Source organism: Macaca thibetana, chromosome 13 (assembly GCF_024542745.1).
Source record: "Macaca thibetana thibetana isolate TM-01 chromosome 13, ASM2454274v1, whole genome shotgun sequence".
NCBI classification, from domain to species: Eukaryota; Metazoa; Chordata; class Mammalia; order Primates; family Cercopithecidae; genus Macaca; species Macaca thibetana.
The window spans coordinates 54,395,030-54,420,373 of NC_065590.1; the positions used below are offsets into that span (position 1 = coordinate 54,395,030).

Sequence of the window (25,344 nt, forward strand, 5' to 3'; positions counted from 1 at the left end):
AGGGACTTTGCATAGGGCATTTTCCCCATCTTTCCTGATCTCTCCCTTCCCTCTTTCCTTAGCCATATCAGCTCACACTGATTGTTTCTCTCAGCTGAAAGTTACTTCCTCAGGGAAGACTGCCCAGGACACTCAGAATGGATTTGTCCCACTGCTTTTCCTGCCTATCATCTCCTTTTAATTCTTCCTCAAAGCATATGCTGTAACTAGTAACTATATATTTCTGTGAATATTTAAATAAAATTCTTTTCCCAACTAGGCTGTGAGCTCCTGAAGATAGGGAACTGGCACTTGGGTTTATGTTTAAATCTCAGCACCTAGCAGAATGACTGACAACTAGTAGACTTGGTAGGTATCTATTTATTGCATGGATGGAAGAATCTCTAATTTCTCCCTTCTTAAGGCTACAATCAATTTGACAGTTTATCTGTGTGTGTGACTCAACTTGAGTTGCTGTAAAAAATATCATAGACTGGGTGGCTTAAATAACAGAAATTTATTTCTCAAAGTTCTACAGCTTCTCACTGTGTCCTCACAGGTCAGAGCATAAGAGAGGAAGAGGGAGCTCTCTTTCTCTCCTTATAAGGCCAGTATAAAGAAAAATAAATAAATAAACAACAAAAACATAAGGCCAGTATAATGCCGTATCATAGCTGTGGCTTTCCAGAGAAACATAACAAAAAAGAAGTATGTGGATAGATAGATAGATGGATAGATGATAGATTAATAGGGATCTATATAATGGAAATTGGCTAATATGATTATGGAGGATAAGAAGTCCCGTGATCTGCTGTCTGCAAGCTGGAGGATCAGGAAAGTTAATAATGTAATTCAGTTTGAGCCCAAAGGCCTGAGAATCAGGGGAGCCGATAGTATAAATACCAGTCTCTGGACAAAGGTCTGACGACTAGGGGTAGGGGTAGGGGTGGGAGTGGAGGGTGGGTGTGGTGAAAGTCTTCGAGGTGTCTGAGGGCAGGAGAAGATAGATATCTTTCAAACACATAATGATAATTCACCCTTCTTCTGCCTTTTTGTTCCATGTGGGGCCTCAACAGATTGAATGGTACCCAGGATGGGGTGAGCTATCTACTTTACTCACTTCATCAATTCAAATGCTAGTATCTTCTGGAAACACCCTCACAGACATATCCAGAAATAATGTTTTACCAGCATCCTGGGAATCTCTTAATCCAGTGAAGTTGGCACATAAAATTAAGCATCACAGTCAACAATCCTGTTGGATTAGGGGTCTATGGTTATGACCTCATTTAACCTTTATCACCTCCTCATATGCCCTATCTCCAAATACAGTCACATTGGTGGCTAGAGTTTCAGACACACACACACACACACACACACACACACACACACACACACACACACACATTTATTTTAGGAGGGGCACAATTTATTCTAGTAGCACTGGGTTATATTTATTTGACTTGAAGTTGCCTCAGTCCTTCCAGCAGATACTAACTTAGCACTCTATACTTTTCACTTTTCTTTTTTGCAAGCAAATGTTTATTTTTTTACAAAAGAGTGTTCAGTTTCTGTTAACTCTACAGGTTCTCTCTTTCTTTCTTTCTCTCTCCCTCTCTTGATTTCCTTCTCTGTGTTGCTGTTTAGCTTTGAAGAAAATAAAAATCTTTTTCTGAGTATATATTTTATCTGAATTGAAAGTTGTGGTGCAGAATGGCAACAATAGAAGTGTATTCATATAAGCAAGACTCAGAAATCATTATTTATGCATTCATAGAGTAAACATATTTCCAGTTTTTGTGTGTGCCACTGAATTTCATCGGATTTTGATATTTTTTCTTCTGTGGTTTTTATTTTCCTCCCATTCACATCCTTGATTGAAGGTGAATCCTAGTTCTTATACTCTGCCTCCACAGAAAAGTTGTATTTGTCTCCAAGTGCTCTATTTAATTTTTTTAATGATTTTTATTACTCCGTACAAGGGAATCATCTGGAAATGGCATTCTTTAATAAACTGCCCTTATTTTTTCTTGTGAAAAAAGTTCTGTTTTCTGTTTTTCTTCTTCAAATGGCCATTGGCACTTTTCTGATGGAAAATACAGGGATACTAGAAGAGTAGCTCCTGCCAAGTGAAAAGGGTTTGTTTTCTTAAAATTTCACCCTGTTTTTGTGGTATATTTAATTAGAAACATGCCACTTCATATTCTTCCCCTTCCTCCCGATTTTGGTTTAAATGATTCTTTTGCAGTTGATTTTTCAGTTGCCATTGAACTTGCAAATTAAGGTAAAAATCTGTTAAAAGAAATTTTTAGTTTGTTAATTCTCTGCTGGATTTGCTGGTCTTTCTCAAGGACAAAAAAGTTGTATCAGGTGTGAAATAGGTGTGTGAAAAGGCTACTAGAATACTGATTTTGAAAGTCCATGGTGAATAGCATCCCACTTGAAAAAGCAGTCTCAGGCTAACTTACTGCATTAATGAGACTGTCATATTGACTAGACTTGTGGAACAAGAAATAAGCTTCCTTTCTTGTCACCTTACTCTATTTGAATTTTATACCCGAAAAGATTTTTTTAAATGTCCCTTTTAAATGGAGGGACTTTGCATCTTTCTGATCCATTTGGAGTAGAGCCAAGAGCATTTATGATGAAGGTGACTAGGTAACAGGTAATGGCAAAGAGCATTTATGACAAAGGTGACCAGGTAATACAAAGCAGGGTAAAACTCTATCAACTGGCTATGCTGATTCATCCCCTGTTCATGCTAATCCATTTGTTACCTAGAGAGCACCAAAGACCAATTTATCTATTAAAATGTTAGTACTAAAATGTTACATATATATTTTTACCTAAATGTGTTGAATATTCATTTATGTTCCAAAAGATAATGGACAAAAAAAAATTGGATTGATCATTGTTTCTGCCTTCAAGGGTGTTACAGTCTACCAGAAAAAGAAATGCATGAATAATTATAATGAGAGAGAGTGGGATCTATGACAATTGAGTGCATAGGAAATCAGAGCAATGAGTGATGACTGTCATTTGTGGAAATTGGGGAAGGCTTTCCAGCGTAATGGTATTTGTACTGCCATCTGAAAGATGGATGAGAGACAAACAAATGGAAATGAGGGAGGTGTTTATTCTGGGCACACAAAAAAAAAAACAAAGGCCCCCCGATGAAAGGAACGACAGTAGTTTGCTTGCTGAATAGATTGGAAATACAGGACTGAGAGACAGAACAGAAAACTTTGAATGCCACTTAGATTTTAGACATACTGTGAAGATTTGGGGAGATGAGCGTATTGAAAATAGAGGAAGAGATGGCAAGAAGCTATTTTGTATAGGTAGCGTTGATTAATTTGACAACCTACTGAGAAGCAAGAAACTAGCAGTCAAATTTGAGCCTGTAGTTTTGATCCTGGGTGATTGGGAGAATGATGCTATTCTTAACAGAAAGAGGATCTATGAAGTTTGGAGCAAAGTGGTTTTGGAGGAGAGGAAAAAAGGTGATTTTGGAATGAAAAACCTGTTCCTATAGAATCTTTAGAAGCCCTGATAATTTAAAGGAATATCTGGCTTCCAGCCAGGGTGTAAACTTACTGCTTCTGGATTTTAATTTCGATATAGTTCCAAGAACTTTTTGTTTGTGAGAAGTTTATATAATCACCTATGTGCCAGTTGATATCCTGTGTTGCCTTCTACTACCTTATATAAATGAGGTTACATAATGACTTGAGGGTACATAATGATTTGCATATACTTTGCTTTTTCCCTAATATGCAATCAAGAAGGAAAATATATGTGTAAATAAGACTCCCAAAAAGAATTTTAAAAGGGCTTTGCTCCTACCAAAAGATGGCAAAAGCTTAATAAAAAGCAAAAATGTTGAGGGAACAAATGAGAACCTAGGTGAAGACAACAGGTGATTATGACACAAAACACTGACATTCAAACCAGATTCATCTGACGGCTCTGGGCTCTGGGATAATAGATTCAGATGCTGTTTCAAAGTATACTTCACCATACTCCTTTCAAAAGTCTAAAAGAGTTCTATCTGGTGTCAGAGTTCTACATTTTCTGAGGATTCAGATCAATGGTCTATAGTGCTATGATAATTCGATGGTATATGGAAACTCCACTGGAAAAGACTGGGCCTGAAGTGGGAATATGAAGCGGAAACATGGTTACATGAAAGAATCTCAAGGTCTGTCTTAAAATGTAAAAAAATGGTGGGTATCTGTAGGTGTCTGAGTGTTTAACAATTATTTTGTTTAAAAGAGAAGAAAAAAATATTTTGTTTTAATTCCTCGTCAAGTGTTCTTATTTCTTTTTACCTAAATCCCAGTGAGATATTTTTTCTTTTTAATCAAAAATCTTTAAAGAGTGCTTGAGTTCTTTTCAGTATGATTTTTATTACTCTCCATTTCAATTGCTTTTGAGAAAGTGGTAACAATAGAGAATCAAGTAATATTCTCTGCTTTACTCACATAATCTGATTTATGGACTAGATATTCGTGGTATACGAAGGTATAAAAGCTATAGGCTGTTTCAAGTATTCATTACTCTCTATTTTCTGCAATTTCTGGGGTTTGGTTGAGATATATCAGCAATATCTAAGCTAATGTTCTCCCACCTAGGTCTACTTAAAATCTACATTCTCAATTTTATTCCTGTGGAAAATACCTGGAAAGCTAATAGAACTAGATAATGGGAAGAAGCTGTTTGATAAACCTCTTTTTTTATTCTTACATCAGTAAAATAAATCTTGAATTTCTTTGAAAGTAGAAGCAAAGGTAAGTGGAGTATATCAGAAAGCTCAGGCAAATTTCATGAGACAACCTAAGTAAGTAGGCATCTATTATATTAATATATCCTAAGCAAACGAATTGAGGAATAATGAGTTAGAAATATCAGATAAACTGGTTAATGAGAAATTACAAGAAGAAAGGTAAGGATTGTGTGCAAAAAAGGATCTTGACACTACAATGGTAGCTTCCCAGGCTAGGAACATCTGAACTACATTTTGGCAAAGGAAGTATTTAGTGTTGAGATGGGATAGTTAACTTGACTTCGTGAAGGGGTGGTTCACTTACTCAGTCCGCAGCTCTCAAACCCCTTGTTTGAGGGGGAGCATGCAGATAAGTGGCTGCAGAGGCCGGGGCGAGTGCTTCTGGATGCCAGCAGGAGTAGAACTCTGCACAGCTCCGTGGAAGTCTCTAGAGGTTGCCCACGACCCCCAGAGCCCCAGGGAGTGTGTATTACAGTGCAGTCCTTTAGCTTTGCCACCCGTGGATGGCTTCAGTGTTAAACAGCTCAGTGGGGGTTCAGTGTGGCAGCCTCTTGCACCCACACTTGGGTGCTTGTCTAGCATCCAGGAGGAATGAGGTCGCATGAACAGATTGGAGGGTGGTGAATGTGGAGGATTTTACTGAGCAGTGGAAATGGCTCTCAGTGGGATGGGAAGCAGGAAAGGGGAAGGAGTAGGAAAGTGATCTTTCCCTAGAATTCTGCTATTCATGGCTGAATCCCTCTCTGACCATCCCCCACCAAACCCCTCTCCCACTGTAATCTCCAATGTCCTGCTGCTGCTTCTCCTCTTGACGTTTAGATGCCTCTTCTCTTCTGTCCTTCTCTGCTGCACCACTCTCCTGCTTTGCCACTTCTCTGCCAGTGGAGCCCGGGGTTTTTATGGGTACAGTGTGGGGTGGGGCAAGCCAGGGTGGTTTTGATAAAAGCAACATTTAGGTAGGGAAACAGGAATGCATGTTCTCACTTAGGGCTTTGGGTCCAGCCTTGAGTGTGGAGCCCTCGCCAGGGACCCTGCCCTTTTTTACCTAGTATTTCCCTGCCTCCTGTCTGTATCTGTGTTCTCAATAGGGGACTGTGATACGTGGTCAGTGAAATGAGTGAAAAGAGAACCAGAAGCAAAGTGATTGCTGCTAGTGAGATATAACACTTTCTATGCATTGTTATATTCATCCAGAAAAAAAATTATGAGAAAATTATCAAAGAATCATATCATATAAAACTTTGGTAATCCTTAAATTCTAATAATCATTCAAATTTGACAGTCATTATCTTATGGTCTCTTTCATACAATTAGCTTACAATAAAGCCACACAAAAACAAGAGTTTCTCATTTGTTCATTTTGAGTGATCAGGAAGATACAGCCAACAGCAGATAAATGGCCCTGATTCTCAGTGTGTGATTCTCAGTGTGTATGTCTCACTAAAATCGAGTTTTTGCTCTTCTGAGACTGTTCTCTTTCTGGTTGTTCTAACTGCCTGCCTACCTTGATTGGCCCCTAACATCAGCTGATGTTGCTAATAGTTGCAGTAGTCACTTTTGCCTGTGATCTAACAAGTAACTGAGTTTACCACTCCGTTACTTGCTACCAGCAGGCAAAACAGTTATTAGGTGCTTGGAATGAAGAGCAAACATTTGACCCAAGGAGTTGAAGGTGGGGGGGGGTATTCTTTCATTCTACAAAAATTATAACACTGATACAAGCAAATCAATTGCTAAGGTCAGGTTTTTAGATGTGTATGTTGCCTCATGAATTCAACACCTTTTTGGCTCTATTCCAAGGTACAGAAGTCAGACCTTCACTGCCTGGAATGGTAGAAAGGGGGAATGTAAGTAGGAAAGCTGGCCATCTCATGACACAAGTAAAAGGTTCTTGTATTGGTTCAAACCCCAAGAGCGTGCCAACAGACAACATGAGGTGGTGTGTAGCAACATGCTGTTTTAATGAGCGCCTGGGTACAGGCAGGCTGAGGCCTAAAATGGCATTAGGCCCAAATGAGGACAGGGCAGGGCTTTTATACTCTCCTGTAAACAGGAAGTGTCCCAGTCTGACAGGACTGCTACCTAGTACCCGGATGGCCTCTTTCTCAATCTTCAGGGGAACGTGTCTTCCGGCCGGCTCTCTTCCTGCTTCTGCTATCTTGCTGAGGCACACTGCTGGCGCAAGTAGCCTTGCACCTTGGGACTGGGCCTGAGGTGGGAGGAGTTACTCATTCCTTCAAGCTTTCAGGCCCCGGGGAGAATCTTTCAACAACTATAAACCAGTACCTATCTTTACTGTTTACTATATTGTTTCTTTTTTGTAAGTATATTTTTAACTGGAAGTAATGAAGTTCCTCTTATGTTAGTAACAGGTGTTTGAGACAGTTACTTTTGATTTTGATAGCTCATAAGAGGTAGAATCTTGAAAGAAGGGATGTGGTTAGTGACTTATACTGGAATGCAATTTCTTATCAATTTTCTCCTGATATTTAGTCCCTTATTGTATTATAGAAAGGTCTGCTATTTTATGGCAGGTTTGTCTAGGTAAAACAGGGTTCTGGCTCTGAAATACACTTCTGCCCGTGGAATGAGGAGAAAATCTCTTAGATAATCAATCTAACGTAAAAAGTAAGATTAATCCTTTCCCCAAATAGTATGTTAGGACTCCTAAGAATGAGAATAAGCTGCAAAGCCCAAAGAAAATGTAAATTTTTAGGTTTTTCAGAAAACACTAGGAGAGTAAAGATTATTCATTTCTACTGCACAACAAAGAGAGGATGCCTTTTCTACTTAACAGAGTGTGTTTTGTCCTTGAAGATTAAATTTTATCTCCCCCACCCCCACCTCCACCCCCCCCCCACCCCCCACCCCCCCCCCGCTCTCAGGGTGCTAAACTATCCTCACCAACTGGGTGGTGTTAAGATCTTTTAACTCAGTCCTTGACCTCTGCCTGCCTTTCCTCCTATGGAAATTACCGGCTCTCACCCACGCTGATTCCGTGTGCACAGTCAACAGACTCTAAAGCATCTGACATTTCAGCCCATTTCCTTGTCCTGATTTCTATCTATAGTTGTATCAAGGGAACAGTATGAGGGGAAGTAGAGTAAACTCTCTTAAACTTAATCTGAATTTCCAGTAGTTTAGATGCTATGAATAAGTCTATGATCTCAAGTGAAAGAAGATACGGCTGAATCTCCCTAAATTCACATTAGGGGAAAAACTTTTTATTATTATGTAGCATTTCTATGTCTAAACTCCATTTATGATTTATCAAGATTATTATTAATAATCACTCAAATGCTTCCTGAATTATTAAATTTACAACATGCTTCAAAATTCTTTAACAAAAATTGGGACAAAGTTTTGATGTAGAAGTCAAGTTCATAAAGTAAATGTATTATTTAGCCACCATCCATTTTATTGAAGATGATAAGTACATAGTAGAAACTTCCTTTGTAGCAAGACTAGGTACAGACAAGAACCCCTCAGACACTGAGTTGTAGAAGGAAAGGGTTTTATTCAGCTGAGAGCATCGGCGGACTCCCGTCTCCAAAAACCGAGCTCCCCGAGTGAGTAAGCAATTCCTGTCCCTTTTAAGGGCTTACAACTCTAAGGGGGTCTGCGTGAGAGGGTCATGATCAATTGAGCAAGCAGGGGGTGCATGACTGGGGGCTGCATGCACCAGTAATCAGAATGGAACAGAACAGGACAGGGATTTTCACGATGCTTTTCCATACAATGTCTGAAATCTATAGATAACACAAGCAGTTAGGTCAGGAGTTGATTTTTTTATTTTTTATTTTTATACTTTAAGTTCTAGGGTACATGTGCACAACATGCAGGTTTGTTACCTATATGTTGATTTTTAACTACCAGGCCCAGGGCACGGTGCTGGGCTGCTTGTAGATTCCATTTTTACCTTTTAGTTTTTACTTCTTCTTTCTTTGGAGGCAGAAATTGGGCATAAGACAATATGAGGGGTGGTCTCCTCCCTTAGCTTATCAGTCTCTTAGATGAAAGAATTGAATACTTCCACCTTAAGAGTCTTAAATACTGAAACTGTTTTTCACACCCAGCAATTATTCAGAATGCATTTTTCACATAACTGACAATCATATTACTGCTGCATGAACAAATACAAATGCCAGAATGTCAGGAGAAAGCAGGTTGAGACCACATATACTCAGGCAAATCTGAGGTTTTTATTTCCAGAGAACTGTACCTCTTCCTCTCCTAAAAACAGTCTACAAAGTTGTTTGGCTAATGCTCATAATGTTACAGCTGCCCTGCCAAGTCATCTGTCTCTCTTCTTCTATTGAAACTATAGAGACGGTCCTCCTTAGTGCCTTTTTGTCCTATGACCCAGTCCCATTGTGGCTCAGAATGAGAAAGTTAAAAGGGTAAAAACAATTTATGGGGCTAGCTGAGCAACTGATTCCCTGGGGATTCACCCTTGACCTTTACAAAGGCAGTATTTCCATAAATAAATTGGGGCTTTGTTTTCTTCCATGAAGACAGCTAATCCAAACTTTAAAGACATTTGAAGTCTGGAATCATTTTACTGTTCTTTTGCTGTAATGATTTAGATTGAATGTCATTGTGCACTCAAGCTTACCAGGTAATTGAGCAAATATGTGCTTTATTTGATGATGCAGTCATGGCTTTTTAAATATCAATGACTGTGGTTTTAGAGTATAAAATAATGGTTGTCAAATATGTTGTCATTATGAATAAGATACATAAAACTAAAAAAATTGTTATTTTGAAATTAATGGATTTGAACTTAGAATAGATTATGCCTTTCAAAAATTATAATTACTTAATTATGACTCATATTTCCCTTAAAGAGCAAAGTACTATACTGAAAGTGTAGGTTTAATTTTTTTTCTTTTGCGGTGGTGAGAGGAGTAACTATTTTAAAAATAATTATTATTTTCAATGAAATTTTTATTTGGGGTTTTCTAGTAATCATGGCACATTCTCTCATAGTCTATTTATATTTTATTATTTTCCTGTATGTTCATCATCTATGTTAATAAAGAATGGGTTGTTCTCAGAAAAATACGTATTTTTAATTTTTTTTTTGGTTGGAAACTTTCTAGTTGATTAATTCTCACCCTGTCATTTAGGTTTTCTGGTGGGTCCTCTATTCCTGTAATGGCTTGCCAGGTATGTGGTATAATCTTTCACTATGAACCAATGAGACAATGTAAGAAGGAAGCAAATTGATGTTGAATGGCTCCAGCTCTGTGGGAGGCAGTGGGATGGGAACTTCGACTACCCACCACCACCACCACCAAGATGATTAGGCACTGATTATGTGCATCAAACCCAGTTCTTTAGATGCGTTACTTCATTTAATTCTTACAACTGCTGTTTGAAACAGGAATGAAAATTACCATTTTGGAGGTGAGGAACTTAAAGAGTGGACAGGTTATTAAGGAGCAGAACTGCAATTTGAACAGAATCTGTATTTCCCACAATGTTTTTGCTGAGTAGAGTCAAATGAGATTAATACTAAAACAGCAATAAATATACACATGAAACATTTGTTGAATGAATGAATGAAATTATGAGAACCCACTTTTATTACAATTAAACTAATAGTTATGCACTGTTATTTTTTAGGACTATACTGATTGTTGTCATATATGATAACTCATTTAAACCTCATCGTACCCTGTGATATTGGTTAAATTATTCTCATTTCACCTATAAATTTACTGAGATACAGAAAAAGTTAAGCTAAGTTATTCTCACTGTATCTTGAAATATTGGTTAAAAAATTGTTCTCCTTTCACCTGTAAAAACTGTGAGACACAGAAAAAGTCCGTGTCTTTTTTATCAAGATCAAATAGTAAGTAAATTAAGAAACAGCCATCTTCAGTGAATTTCTCAATCTACCACAGCTAATCATCCCCAGTGCACAAATATACATACTTTTCCTGAGAGGTTTGTCTTTGCATTTCTTAAAAAATGAATTAATTTTGTTGTACAAATTGGAGGTAGTTTTTAGTGTATCTGATGTAACTTCTCATATATTAATTCATTTTTAGATTTGGATGTTGAAGGAATTTAGTCCCACAGATATTCACCAGTGCCTCCCTCATTTTAAAAATCCAATAGAAAATAATGTGTCACTTAATAATCAATTAAAACAAACTTTGTTTTTCAAAAATTGTAAATAGGAGACAAGCTACGTTGTCCTCTCCTTAGATTTCTTTCCTTAAGTTACTCCATTGTCTGATATATTTAAGCTGTCCAGGTTATTATATAATAAAAGAAAGATTTTTTTTTTATTTTTTATTTTTTTGACTTGTACTTGGCTGGTGCAAAATACTTAATTTAAAAGATTTTTTAATACCCAATGCTGATGACGGTGTGAGAAAATGAGCACTGTTTATACTGTATATGGAGATGTCAGTTGGTGCTATCCTTTTGCAAGGTAATTTGAAAAGTAAGTGTCAAAATTTAATATAGTCATGCTATCCTACTTACCAACCTGGGCCTAGAATGAATCCTACTGAAATAATGGTGTGTATGTATAAGGATATTTATCACAGTGTTTTTTATAGTGGTGACTTTAGAACAACCTAAATATCTTTAAAAAACAGATATTTGTTTACGTATGTTATAGTACACATACACAGTATTTTATTTTGATGACATAATCTATATTTACAGTGGAAGAAGTTCATGATACAGCATTAAATGCAGTAAAAATAAATGACAAAAGAGTGCATGTTTATTCATCCTTTAGGCATATGTAACTGTAGGAACAACCAGTTCATCAAAATGTTCACATTTGTCAGCTCTGAGTAGTGGCATAACACTTATCTTCATTTTAATTCTTATACTTTTTTGTATAATGTTTTGTATAATGTTTTCGTGATGAGAATATACAGGTCTACATTCCCCTTTTCAAAACCAATCTAACCAAATACGTTTTAGAATTGAGAAATGGTTAAATTTTAGGATGATTTTCTGATATGTACATTTTATGTTAGGTTACACCTTCAGTGGGGTCTGAGACAACCTTCTGTAAACAAGTGTATTGATATTTGCAGCAAAATGTTTTAATATACATAATAAGTGATGTTAATACAGCTTTGTGGTAACTCAGTTCAGGTCAGCTTTTTTCACAATAAGTTGTGGCAAAATCTTTATTTTCAAAGGTCGATTGATCCCTTTTTGGGATTTGAGATAAGAAAGTGTATGCCTGTATCGATTTTATAATCAGAGAATAATGTACTGCAAAACATTTATTTAGAAAAAGAAGTGGGGCCAGGTGTGGTGGTTCACACCTGTAATCCCAGTACTTTGGGAGGCCGAGGCGGGCAGAACACCTGAGGTCAGCAGTTCAAGACCAGACTGGCCAACGTGGTGAAACTCCATCTCTACTAAAAATACAAAGATTAGCTGGGCATGGTGGCGGGTGCCTGTAATCCCAGCTACTTAGGAGGCTGAGGCAGGAGAATCACTTAACTTTGGAAGCAGAGGTTGCAGTGAGCCGAGATCATGCCATTGCACTCCAGCCTGAGCAACAGGAGTGAAACTCCGTCTTTAAAAAAAAAGAAAAGAAAAAGAAGTGGAATGTGTCATTCTAAGTTGGAACCATGGAAGTGCCTCCTATGCTAATGATGGCATGTCACTTGATAGGCAGGTGGTTATGTGAAAATCAATTACTCTGAGGAGACTCCTTTTTTCTTTTTGTGTATCTGCATGATGCAAAAGTGATATAAAAGCTTTTAGTTTCTAGTGAAATGCTACAGCAAGTTAAATCAGTTCATGACAACTGTCTTATATTGTATAAAATGGAAGGACAAAGAGTGTTAATTAAGTATGGGCTATTAAAAAGAAGACCGTATGAGTGATTTTGGAAAACTATCTTCTGCAACTGACATGTCAACAACTTGTTCCCTGGGAAGACCGTAGTTTTGCAGACTCTTCTGTAGTCTAACGGCATGCTTAGCTAGGTGGGGGGTTAATAAGCAACATCTGATGGTGACAAAGAATTCTGCCACATATCCTACCACTCATTTCAAGATTGCTAAGCATCTGTTTCTAACTGGGATCATTTTGATTATCTACTTTTCAAAGCAGACCCAGGTCTATAAAAAGAAATCACTTTTTCACACTTAGGGATGTAGGTTAGAGAGAGTTTTGGAATGATTTTTCTCTCTCTATCCTCATGTTCCATGATAAACCTGTAGTGATTACTTTAGCTAAAATGCCCAAATCCCATGGAACAAAGGTTGAATAAAATGTTTCTCTTTGTTTTGTTGTGTCACTACTTTATATTAAAACATTTCTCTTTTTTTTTGAGATGGAGTCTCGCTCTGTTGCCCAGGCTGGACTGCAGTGGCCCGATCTCCGCTCACTGCAAGCTCCGCCGCCTCCCAGGTTCATGCCATTCTCCTGCCTCAGCCTCCCAAGAAGCTGGGACTACAGGTGCCCTCCACCATGCCTGGCTAATTGTTTTGTAATTTTACTAGAGACGGGGTTTCACCGTGTTAGCCAGGATGGCCTTGATCTCCTGACCTCGTGATCCGCCTGCCTTGGCCTCCCAAAAAACATTTCTTTATACATAGTTTGATTTTTCTTGAATATGTGGAAAATATAGAAAAATATGAAAGAGTATGAAGATCACCCACAATCGTTCTGCTCTGAATTTTTGTGTGTATCTGTGTGTCTTTTGGTGTTTGTTCCTGTGCATGTGTGCCCAACAGTTATATAAAGTGTACATAAACTACTGTAGCACATTGCATATATAAACATATTTAATCTCAACATCCCCATGAAGTCAATATTATTATACCTATTTTATAAATGATGAACATGTGAACTATTGAATCTGCTTTACTTAATTATATATATAGTATTGCACAATTTTTTTTACATTTAGAACTATGATCTCTTCAATTTTCTATATTATTACTTTTGGGAAAATTATTTTTATAACTGCATGATATTTCATGGTATTGACATGCCTTAATTTAACAAGTCCACAGTCATTATATGATAAAATTATGCTCAAATTTTCACTTCTATAAATGATCTTGTATATAATAATTGTATACCAATATTTCTGTAAGTATTTATTTTCTTCTTAAAAATTCCTGGAATTGGAATTATTGGTCAACTTATGATAAACATGTTTAAGGAGGTGGAACCTAGTGTTACAGCATATAGGTTCTAAAGATAGGCAGGCAGTACATATTTAAATCTCAGCGACTCCAGCAACTAATTCATTTTAATATACCAAGTTACTTCCAATTTTTCAACTAAAATGGGGGAATATCATGGGATTCTGAATAGAATTAAGAGAGATAATACATGAAAAACATTTAGCAACAGAACATACACTGGGGAAAAGACAACCTCTTCAATAAATGGTGCTGAGAAAACTGGGTATCTATATGCAGAAGAATAAAAACTAGACCCCTCTCTCTTCCATATACAAAAATAAAATAAAAATGGATTAAAATTTAAGGCCTTAATCTACAGAATTACTGAAAGAAAATATTGGGGAAACGCTTGAGGACATTGTTCAGGGCAAATGTTTCTTAGGTAATATCCTACAAGCATAGGCAGCCTAAGCAAAAATGGACAAATGGAATCACAGCAACTTAAAAAGCTTCTGCATAACAAAGGATACAACCAACAAAGTTAAGAGCCAGCACACAGAATGGGAGAAAATTCACGCAAGGTATCCATCTGACAAGCGATTGGTAACCAGAATATATAATGAACTCAAACAACTTTATAGGAAAAAAAACAAATACTTTGATTAAAAATGGGTGAAAGAACTGAATAGACATTTCTCTAAAGAACCCATACAAATAGCAAGCACCTGGTCCATGGGTAATTTTTCTCCTCTCACATTTTTAATTATGCATTTTTATGTAAAATATCTCTTTGCTAATTGCAGAGTAAACTTTAAGATTTTAACATGATCAGCATAATTGATCATCAGAGAAATGCAAATCAAAACTATAATGAGATATCATCTCACCCCAGTTAAAATGGCTTATATACGCTGGAGAGGATGTGGAGAAAAGGGAACCCTCATACAATGTTGGTGGGAATGCAAAGTAGTACAACCACTATGGAGAACAGTTTGGAGATTCCTCAAGAAACTAAAAATAGAACAGCAATATGATACAGCAATCCCACTGCCAGATACATACTAAAAAGAAAGGAAATCAGTGTATCAAAGAGATATCTGCATGCTGATGTTAATTAAAGCACTATTCAGAATGGCCCAGATTTGGAAGGAACCTAAGTATTCATCAACAGACAAATGGATAAAGAAAATGTAGTATACACAATGGAGCACTATTCAGCCATAAAAAATGATGAGATCCTGTAATTTGCAACAACATGAATGGAGCTGAAGGTTATTATGTTAAGTGAAAAAAGCCAGGTACAGAAAGACAGACTTTGTATGTTCTTACTCTTCTGTGGGAACAAAAAATTAAAACAATTGTTCATAGAGATAGAAAGTAGAATGATGGTTAACAGAGGCTGGAAAGGGTAATGGTGGGAGGGAATGAGAATGGTTAATAGATACGAAACTATAGTTAAAGAGAATGAATAAGATCTAATGTTTGACAGCCCAAGAGGGTGACTGTGGTCAACTATAATTTATTGTACATTTTAAAACAACTAAAAGAGTATAGTTGTATTGTTTGTAATACAAAGAAAGGATAAAGGCTTGAGATGATGGATACCCCATGTATTCTGATGTGATTATTATGCATTGTATGCCTGCATCAAAATATCTCATGTATCCAATAAACACATATACTTACTATGTACCCACAAAAATTAAAAATTAGAAATAAAGAAATTTAAAAACATTTACCAATAGATGAATGGATAACAAAATATGGTATATATTCATAGAACAGAATATTATTCAGCCATAAAAAGAATGATGTACTGATAGATACAACAACATGATGAACCTTGAAAACATTTTGCTAACTGAAAGAAGCCAGTCACAAAAGACCACAAACTACATGATTCCATTCATATGAAAGTCCATAAGAGGGACAATCTATAGAGATAGAACATAGATTAGTGGTTGATTAAGGCTGGAGGGTGGGGATGGGAAAATCTGAGGGTGGTAGTTAAAGAGTATGGGATTTCTTTTAGAAGAGATTAAAATGTTCTAAAACTGGCCGTGGTGGTGGCTGCACATATCTCTGAATATTTTAAAAACCATTTAACCATTTAAAATGTTATACACTTTAAATAAGTGAATTGTATGAAATATGAGTCATATCTCTATAGAACTATTAAAAATTAGCATTGCACCTGGTTCATGGGTAATTTTTCTCTTCTCCCATTTTTAATTCTATGCATTTTTATGTAAAATATCTCTTCGCTAATTGCAGAGTAAACTTTAAGACTTTAACATGATCAATTAGCTTAAATGTTTTATAAGTGTATTGGCCATTTGTATATTCTTTGATTTTCTTCTTTATATGTTTTTCTATAACTTTAATTGACCTTTAAAACCTCAATAAATTTTCTATTCAATTTTTCAGTTGAATTAAATTTTCAATTCATTTTATGACATAGATTTAAACTAATTTTCTGCACATTCGTATTTGACTATTATTTGATAGAGTTTTAAAAATGTATAAGGTAAAAGAAGTTAGTGTAGTAACTTTTTTCTGTTGTTTAAAATAATTTTTCTGTTTGTTTTATTGCTTAGAGAGGTTTTTATCCACATTTAGATCAAGTGATACATATCCATTTTTTAATCTAGCTACTTCTTATTTAGAAACTATAACTCTACAGTCTGATCTGGAATGTCATTTTAATGATGACGTTGTGAGAAGAGGTTTTCATATTTACCAAGTATCACTTGACATCTTCCTCAGTAAAAATGTACTTGAAAATTGTATGGAAGGGGTAATAATTTATACTTTGGAATTTTTTCTTTGATTTTTACATGTCGACCATCAGCAATATTTTCTAAAACCTTCTCTCTATAATGAGAATGTTGATACTTATTAACAGAAGTGAATACAAGTATGAGGTCTCATTCATTGTTTTGAGTGGATCTATTTAATACCAATCTTGACTTTGAAATTAATTTTCATTAAGGTTCATTCTCTCTGACCACAGGTCTCCCTATTATAACTCAGTTGCCATTTGAAGTGATACTCAAAAGATTAAGCCGGGTTTAAATCTTTTTGAACTGCCAGTGGATTCCATCTAACTTTTGATCAATATTTATATGAATGTTGCAAGCCTTATATTTTCATATTAGTATCATATGATTAAGAGCATCTTTATTACTCTAGAAGAACTATCATACCTATGCTGTTGGTATGAAGAGAAAAGAAACTGTTGTTTTCAAATACTGTTAGCATAATTGGAGTGGAGGCTTGACTCATTTCAGTGACCTTTAGAAAGGGCGTAATGTTGATTGTTTAGATTCGTTTGGCATTGTTTTGCAGATGTGTGTAAGGTAATACTATTAATCCTATTTTCTCAATTGAGGAGTGGGATAAAGATTAAGTACTTTGTCCAAAATCAGATAGGTAAAAATTGGTATTCAAATCCCGTGGTTTTTACTTTTAGATCTCTTAGTGTGTTTTTAAATATAAAACTTACTTTCTGTCAAAAAGCCCATTGATTTATTTTATTCAATACAACAGGAAAATTACGTATATATATTCTATTTTTATTTGGAGACAGAGTCTTACTCTGTCACCCATTCTGAGAGTGCAGTGGTGCCATCTCGGCTCACCGCAGCCTCCATCTCCCAGGTTCAAGAGATTTTCTTGCCTCAACCTCCTGAGTAGCTGGGATTACAAGTGCCCACCACGATGCCTGGGTAATTTTTTTTGAATTTTTAGTAGAGATGGGATTTCACCATGTTGACCAGCCTGGTCTCGAACTCCTGACCTCAAATGATCCGCCTGCCTCAGCCTCCCAAAGTGCTGGCATTACAGGCGTGAGCCACCGCACCTGACCTATTACGTTTGTTTTTACCGGTAGCTAACTTTCAAAATGAGGCTGAAACAAGACACTTGTGCATTTAAAGTATTCAGACACAACCTGCAAAATATTTGTTGTTTTCATGTATTTTTAACCCATGATCAAATATTTTCTGAAAGGACTTTGGTAATAATTCTTTTTGAAGAAATCCTAATGAATTATAATATTCCAGTTTTCTAAAGTGAATTGGCAATTAGGTATAACTGTGTCAATCCTGGATGGAAACTTGGCTTTTTGATCATAAAGATCACTTGGACTTTGTATAGCAAGTGTGTATCCTTGGAGATGGCCTAAAGGTTATGATGAAACAAATCAACCAGGCATCTAAAAAGTAACTCTGTACTCCTTCCTATTGGTTTCCCTTTAAAGAACTTTGGGGGGAAAAAATCTGCAAATCATCGTATAGCACATAAAAAATGTCAGATTCTGATGTTATGCTAGAAGCAAAAATCCAGATTAAAATCTTCTCAAAACAGCCATGTTCATTCCCTAAGTAACAGAGATCCAGTTTCTGGAATATGTGGGACTACCCATGCAATCTTTTAGTTTTCTTCTCCATTCTGTCCTCATCATGATAAACAACTTACTTTCTAGATCAATTTGAGTGGTTGGTAAAATTATTTTGACTTTTAATTCCAGGTGATTTGGTATTAACTGTAGACCATTTCAAGAAAATGTAACTTTTCAGTTTATAGTTTGATTTCACTGATGTAGTTAATCCTGAGTTTGTTGTTTGCCCAGTAAGTTAAAATATGTGGAAGAAATGGGCATTTGCTTTGCTAACATCAACTACTTTTTTCAAAAGAGCTTTTTTGAGATATAAGTTATATACCATAGAATTCACCCATTCTAAATATAAAATTCAGCGTTTTGTTTTGTTTTTGTACATTTACAAAATTACGCAGTCACCACAATCCATTGTAGGACATGTTTATCACCCTCAAAATAAACCTCACCCATTACTAGTCACTTCCCATTTCCCCTCAACCCTTCCACGACTAGGAGACTATTAATCTACTTTGTTTTTTTATTTTTTTATTTTTTTATTTTTTTTTTTTATATAGGACCCGTGAGTCAGAAGACCAGGGTTCTAATCCTGGCTCTGCCTCTTGGTGACTGTGATTTTATTTTATTTTATTTTATTTTTTATTTATTTTTTATTATTATTATTATTATACTTTAAGTTCTAGGGTACATGTGCATAACTTGCAGGTTTGTTACATATGTATACTTGTGCCATGTTGGTGTGCTGCACCCATCAACTCGTCAGCACCCATCAACTCGTCATTTACATCAGGTATAACTCCCAATGCAATCACTCCCCCCTCCCCCCTCCCCATGATAGGCCCCAGTGTGTGATGTTCCCCTTCCAGAGTCCAAGTGATCTCATTGTTCAGTTCCCACCTATGAGTGAGAACATGCGGTGTTTGGGTTTCTGTTCTTGTGATAGTTTGCTAAGAACGATGGTTTCCAGCTGCATCCATGTCCCTACAAAGGACACAAACTCATCCTTTTTTATGGCTGCATAGTATTCCATGGTGTATATGTGCCACATTTTCTTAATCCAGTCTGTCACTGATGGACATTTGGGTTGATTCCAAGTCTTTGCTATTGTGAATAGTGCCGCAATAAACATACATGTGCATGTGTCTTTATAGCAGCATGATTTATAATCCTTTGGGTATATACCCAGTAATGGAATGGCTGGGTCATATGGTACATCTAGTTCTAGATCCTTGAGGAATCGCCATACTGTTTTCCACAATGGTTGAACTAGTTTACAATCCCACCAACAGTGTAAAAGTGTTCCTATTTCTCCACATCCTCTCCAGCACCTGTTGTTTCCTGACTTTTTAATAATCGCCATTCTAACTGGTGTGAGATGGTATCTCATTGTGGTTTTGATTTGCATTTCTCTGATGGCCAGTGATGATGAGCATTTTTTCATGTGTCTGTTGGCTGTATGAATGTCTTCTTTTGAGAAATGTCTGTTCATATCCTTTGCCCACTTTTTGATGGGGTTGTTTGTTTTTTTCTTGTAAATTTGTTTGAGTTCTTTGTAGGTTCTGGATATTAGCCCTGTGTCAGATGAGTAGTTTGCAAAAATTTTCTCCCATTCTGTAGGTTGCCTGTTCACTCTGATGGTAGTGTCTTTTGCTGTGCAGAAGCTCTTTAGTTTAATGAGAACCCATTTGTCAATTTTGGCTTTTGCTGCCGTTGCTTTTGGTGTTTTAGACATGAAGTCTTTGCCTATGCCTATGTCCTGAATGGTACTACCTAGGTTTTCCTCTAGGATTTTTATGGTATTAGGTCTAACATTTTGCTTCAAAGAGAATCAAATACCTAGGAATCCAACTTACAAGGGATGTAAAGGACCTCTTCAAGGAGAACTACAAACCACTGCTCAGTGAAATCAAAGAGGACACAAACAAATGGAAGAACATACCATGCTCATGGATAGGAAGAATCAATATCGTGAAAATGGCCATACTGCCCAAGGTTATTTATAGATTCAATGCCATCCCCATCAAGCTACCAATGAGTTTCTTCACAGAATTGGAAAAAACTACTTTAAAGTTCATATGGAACCAAAAAAGAGCCCGCATCTCCAAGACAATCCTAAGTCAAAAGAACAAAGCTGGAGGCATCACGCTACCTGACTTCAAACTATACTACAAGGCTACAGTAACCAAAACAGCATGGTACTGGTACCAAAACAGAGATATAGACCAATGGAACAGAGCAGAGTCCTCAGAAATAATACCACACATCTACAGCCATCTGATCTTTGACAAACCTGAGAGAAACAAAAAATGGGGAAAGGATTCCCTATTTAATAAATGGTGCTGGGAAAATTGGCTAGCCATAAGTAGAAAGCTGAAACTGGATCCTTTCCTTACTCCTTATACAAAAATTAATTCAAGACGGATGAGAGACTATTAATCTACTTTGTCTCTACACAACTACCTATTCTGAACATTTCATGTAAATGGAATTATATCATATATGATCTTTTGTGACTTTTTTCGCTTAGCATAATGTTTCAAAATTCAAAAGTTGTAGCATGTACCAGTACTTCATTTCTTTATGCCTGAATTAATATTCCATTGTATGAATATACAACATTAGGCAATAGATAGATGAGTTTTATCCACTTATTTTTACTATTATAAATCCTAGTGCTATGAACATTTGTTGTGTAGATATGTTTTTATTTCCCTTGAGTATGTATATATATATGAAATTGTTTATTCTTCTGCTAATTTTATGCCTTCCACTTAAAGGAACTGATTCCAACAGTAGTCATGCCATTTTACATTTCCAGTATATAAGGGTTCAGATTTATCCATGGGCTTGTCAATACTTCTTATTATCTCTCATTTTGATGATAGTCATTATACTGGGTGTGATTACCAGCAATTTATTTTTTTACATTAAAGAAATTTCCAAATTTTCAAAAATAAGCCATTGTTTAAAATGAAATAAATACTGTTAGAAAAGTGGTATCTCGTTGTTTTGAACCAACTGCTTTTTAATAATTTTTTAAAATTCAAACGGTTTAGATGGCTTTGTTGATGTTGAAACCAAGTCAATAGTTCCATAGATAGTTTTATTGAATAGACATAGAAATGTTCACTTATGGCCTTAAAACGTGAAACATATTTGTTTTATCTGAGTTTCTTCCTCAGGAAATGACCTTCAGACTTCTCAAAAAAAGTATCAAAGAACTGAAATTCACCAGATTACCATATCCGACAATGATGTTGAACCCTTCATTCATGATGATTGCTTCCTTTTCCTTCCCTAGTTCCTGTTTTCTTACACATTGTTTCATTTCTTCTCTGCTATATGAGCCCCAAGTTTCAGTCCCCCAGGGAGTTGGATTTGAGACTGGCTGCGGTTAACGCTTTCTTCCTTGGCACTATTCATTGTTTTACTAACTGTCTCAGCCATTGGATTTCTGTGCAGTGAGCAGCAGGGCCTAGACTGAACCCCTTGGTGTTTTGGTAACAGTGTGAAGAAGTATGAAGAATTAATTGGGGTTTAGAATGTATGGTTTTTATTCTAGAATCATATCAGGGACTAGTTTCTTCATCTAAGAGGCATCTTTCCTCCCTGGTCTGGTGGTGAGTTTGAGATAAAGACAGTAACATGTTTAGTTTCCCAGGAAAAAGTCACACTATCAGTACATAGGATGAGTTGACTACTAAATCTTTACAGGACACTTTTTTCTTTATTCCCTAACCTAGATGCTACAGCATAAAATTATGTGCCTTCGTCCTGAGATAGAGAAACTCTGTGGCTGACCTAAAGAGACTGATCGGTCCCATGGGTAAATATTTTTATTTACCTTTTAAATCTGTAGCATACATATTCTTAATAGAGTTTAAAATTTGTTTTAATTTTTACATATTTAATCATCAATGTCTTTAGTTTTAAATTGATTAATACCCATGAACATGCAGGAATCTGGTGCCCTAGACTTGTAATATTGCTTGCCTTATAATTACATGTAGTTTCAAGGGTATTTTTCAGGCAGTAGTTCATGTAAACGAGGAGTAATTCATGGAAGAAATGTTGAAGTAATAATTAGATATTGGAACAAGAGAGCAAGCTTTAATTATTGTTTAATATATTTTTATTGGTTTTTAAAAATATTCTAAATATCCCTAAGAAGGGCAAATTCCACCTATTAAAACAGTTGCTTTAAGATATAATAAACTAATGATATAATTTAAAAATGTGTTATATGATTTATATTATTTAGGTCTACATCATTTTCAAGTACAAGAAGAAGTGGGTATGAAAAGTTTCAAGTTGTTTTATTAGTCTTACTGGAAATGTCACGACAACATATTTCAGGTAAAATTATGAAAGCTGCCAATTTTGATGTAAGAAGAATTTGCTACTACAGAATCCTTTTTCTTTCTGTTCTGTAACTCCCACATACCCTGAAGAAGAAACTGCCTCAGTGACCTTGGCAACAGAAAGCTGTCCATGGCTATAGGTCAAGCTCAGCTTCAGCATCACGTTTCCGTGCAAAGTGAGTGTAGTGAAAGAGCAGAACTTTTATAAAAGGGTCGGAACGAAGACTGAAAGCATCATCAACATGCATCAGCTACAGACCCCCCTGTGGTAATGGCTTTTAAACCAAGTTCTCACAGCTTCAGAGTTACTCTAAGATGTTTTTGAAGCTCAGTGTGACAGGAGACAATGGGTGAAGGTCAAAGCTTCCTATTTCTGCTCAGATTAAAGCATTTCTTAAACCTGTGGAATATTTTGGGTTTCTGTGTAAGAAAAAGCTACATGGCTTAATATTATTTAAATATTCTTATGTAATATATTTCTGTTAAAAATAACTTTAAGCACATTACAATAGCCAGAATCTTCCTTTTACATTTAATATTCCCATAGAAAAGACAATCAAAACCATGCAAATAAGAAGAGAGATATTCACTTGAACATTAAGCTCTAATATATAAATGCTGGAACTATATATCAAAAATATTGATTGTTTCTGAGAGATGGGATTATTGCTAACTGTTTTAAAATATATTTTTAAATCTCTAGTTTTAAAAAATAAGTATAATACGTTTTGTAGTATGGGAGGAATATTAGAATAAGAAGACAGAGCTTCATATTAGTGATAAAGAATAAGAAGGATTGGGTATTAATTCTGGATCTGCTGCTAATAATCTGCCACCATGATCAAACCATTAAATATCTATGATCTTCAGACTTCTCATATGAAAAAAAAAAAAAGAAAACTAAGCTAACTAGTTCGAACAGTTTACAAGGTGCCTTCTAGGTCTAAAATTCTAAAATTAATATGTTAGGAAAGCATTTGGATCTGTTTAGATCTGTTTAGAGTCAATTGCATCAAATATTTTGTTATTTACATTAGCAGCACTTGAAATGAGAGAAATACCAACCTTCTGTAAGGAAGATATGGTGTGATCCTTTAGTTCTAGATTTTTAAACCAAACATTAATGTACATGTGTATGTTAATATATAAATGTATGAAATAAGTACATGTGTTTTAATAGAATTATGGGCTCCTGTATATTTGGAAGCACAAAAGAAATGTACCATAATATGAATTTCCCTTCAAATAATTCATAATAAATTTGCATAGAAGAACCATAAATAGAACAATATAGTTAAAAATAGTATTCGGTATTATGATATAGATGAGAAAACATGATAATGTATAAGGTTGATGCAATCAATAAGTGGAAAAGAATATATAAACATTTCCTGGTCTACTCAAGAGCAGATGCCTATTGAGCCTTAGGAGTGGATCTTGGAAAAAAAGCGGGTGCTTTTTATGTTTATCTTTATAATATATCTCAATGAAACTCATTCAGGAATACATATGGGATATGTGTTGGCCAATTCTAATGTTAACAGGTAGTTGTTCTCCTTAAAAAATTTTTTTTCTGTAGAAATGACATTTCATTGAGAATCTCCCCAAACATACCATGATTTTTTTTTTCCACGTTATCCAGAAGGAACAAAAGAGAAGCCTCACATCACATTCTTTGGCACGTAGAGAACTGAAGATGATAGAGGCAGAGTTTGTGAGACTCTGCCAAAGATAATCTGCCTTCTAACAAGAAGGTTGAGAGAAGAGAATTCTCTCAGAGAAAGGAAAGCCTCGTGGAATTGGAAGAAAACAAACCCTCGATGTTCCTCTTTTCCTTAAATATTTATCTTTCTCCATTGTCTTCTTTTTTGGCTTCATTAATTTACCCTTACTTTCTTATAAACACGGCGAGTCTTTCATAGCTTTCCAGAATGACTTGGTTTAAGTTATTTCCTTAATTAAAAATTATAATCCTTTTACATATAGCATAGCAATTTCTCCTTATTCATTGAGGGTTTTTTTTTTTTTTTTTTTTTTTTTTTTTTTTTTTGATGAAGTTTTGCTTTGTCCCCCAGTCTGGAGTGTAATGGCATGATCTCGGTTCACTGCAACCTCCGCCTCCTGGGTTCAAGCTATTCTCCTGCCTCAGCCTCCTGAGTAGCTGGGATTACAGGGGCCTGCCAACATGCCTGGCTAATTTTTGTATTTTAAGTAGAGATGGGCTTTCACCATGTTGGCCAGGCTGGTCTCAAACTCCTGACCTCAGGTGTTCCATTCACCTCAGCCTCCCAAAGTGCTGGGATTATAGGCGTGAGCCACTGCGCCCAGCTTCATTGAGGTTTTTTAGCCTTATCCTTGTATAAAACTTCATTTAAAAATGCACAAGCTGAAATTAGGGAAGGTCAAGAAAATTTCATGCATCATATGCATGCTGAGGTCCCACAGTTTTCATAATGGTGAAGGGTAAAATTCATACAGGATGTACAATGGCAGTGTAGGAGTATCCTTTTGAGTAGGGTGATAAACTGACTTTTGCTTCATTACATGACTGGCTTCATTATAGCAAAACTGTGCATACTGTTTCTGTCAGTTACATCCTCATTTACTTCCTCAGGCACTAATTAAGAAGTCCTTTCATTCAGGTAGGGATAAATAATAGGAATAATTACTGTCATATATAGACATATTTAA

General features: G+C 35.9%; 1 long non-coding RNA gene across 1 annotated transcript in view; it reads left to right on the forward strand.

Annotated features, from left to right (window-relative positions):
* LOC126933721 (uncharacterized) overlaps positions 1-25,344 on the forward strand; it is a 44,929-nt gene that overhangs the window by 11,429 nt on the left and 8,156 nt on the right. Inside the window, exons 2-3 of the long non-coding RNA XR_007718718.1 lie at positions 22,036-22,118; positions 22,554-22,648. This is a non-coding gene — a long non-coding RNA (uncharacterized LOC126933721). The remainder of the gene's footprint in view (positions 1-22,035; positions 22,119-22,553; positions 22,649-25,344) is intronic.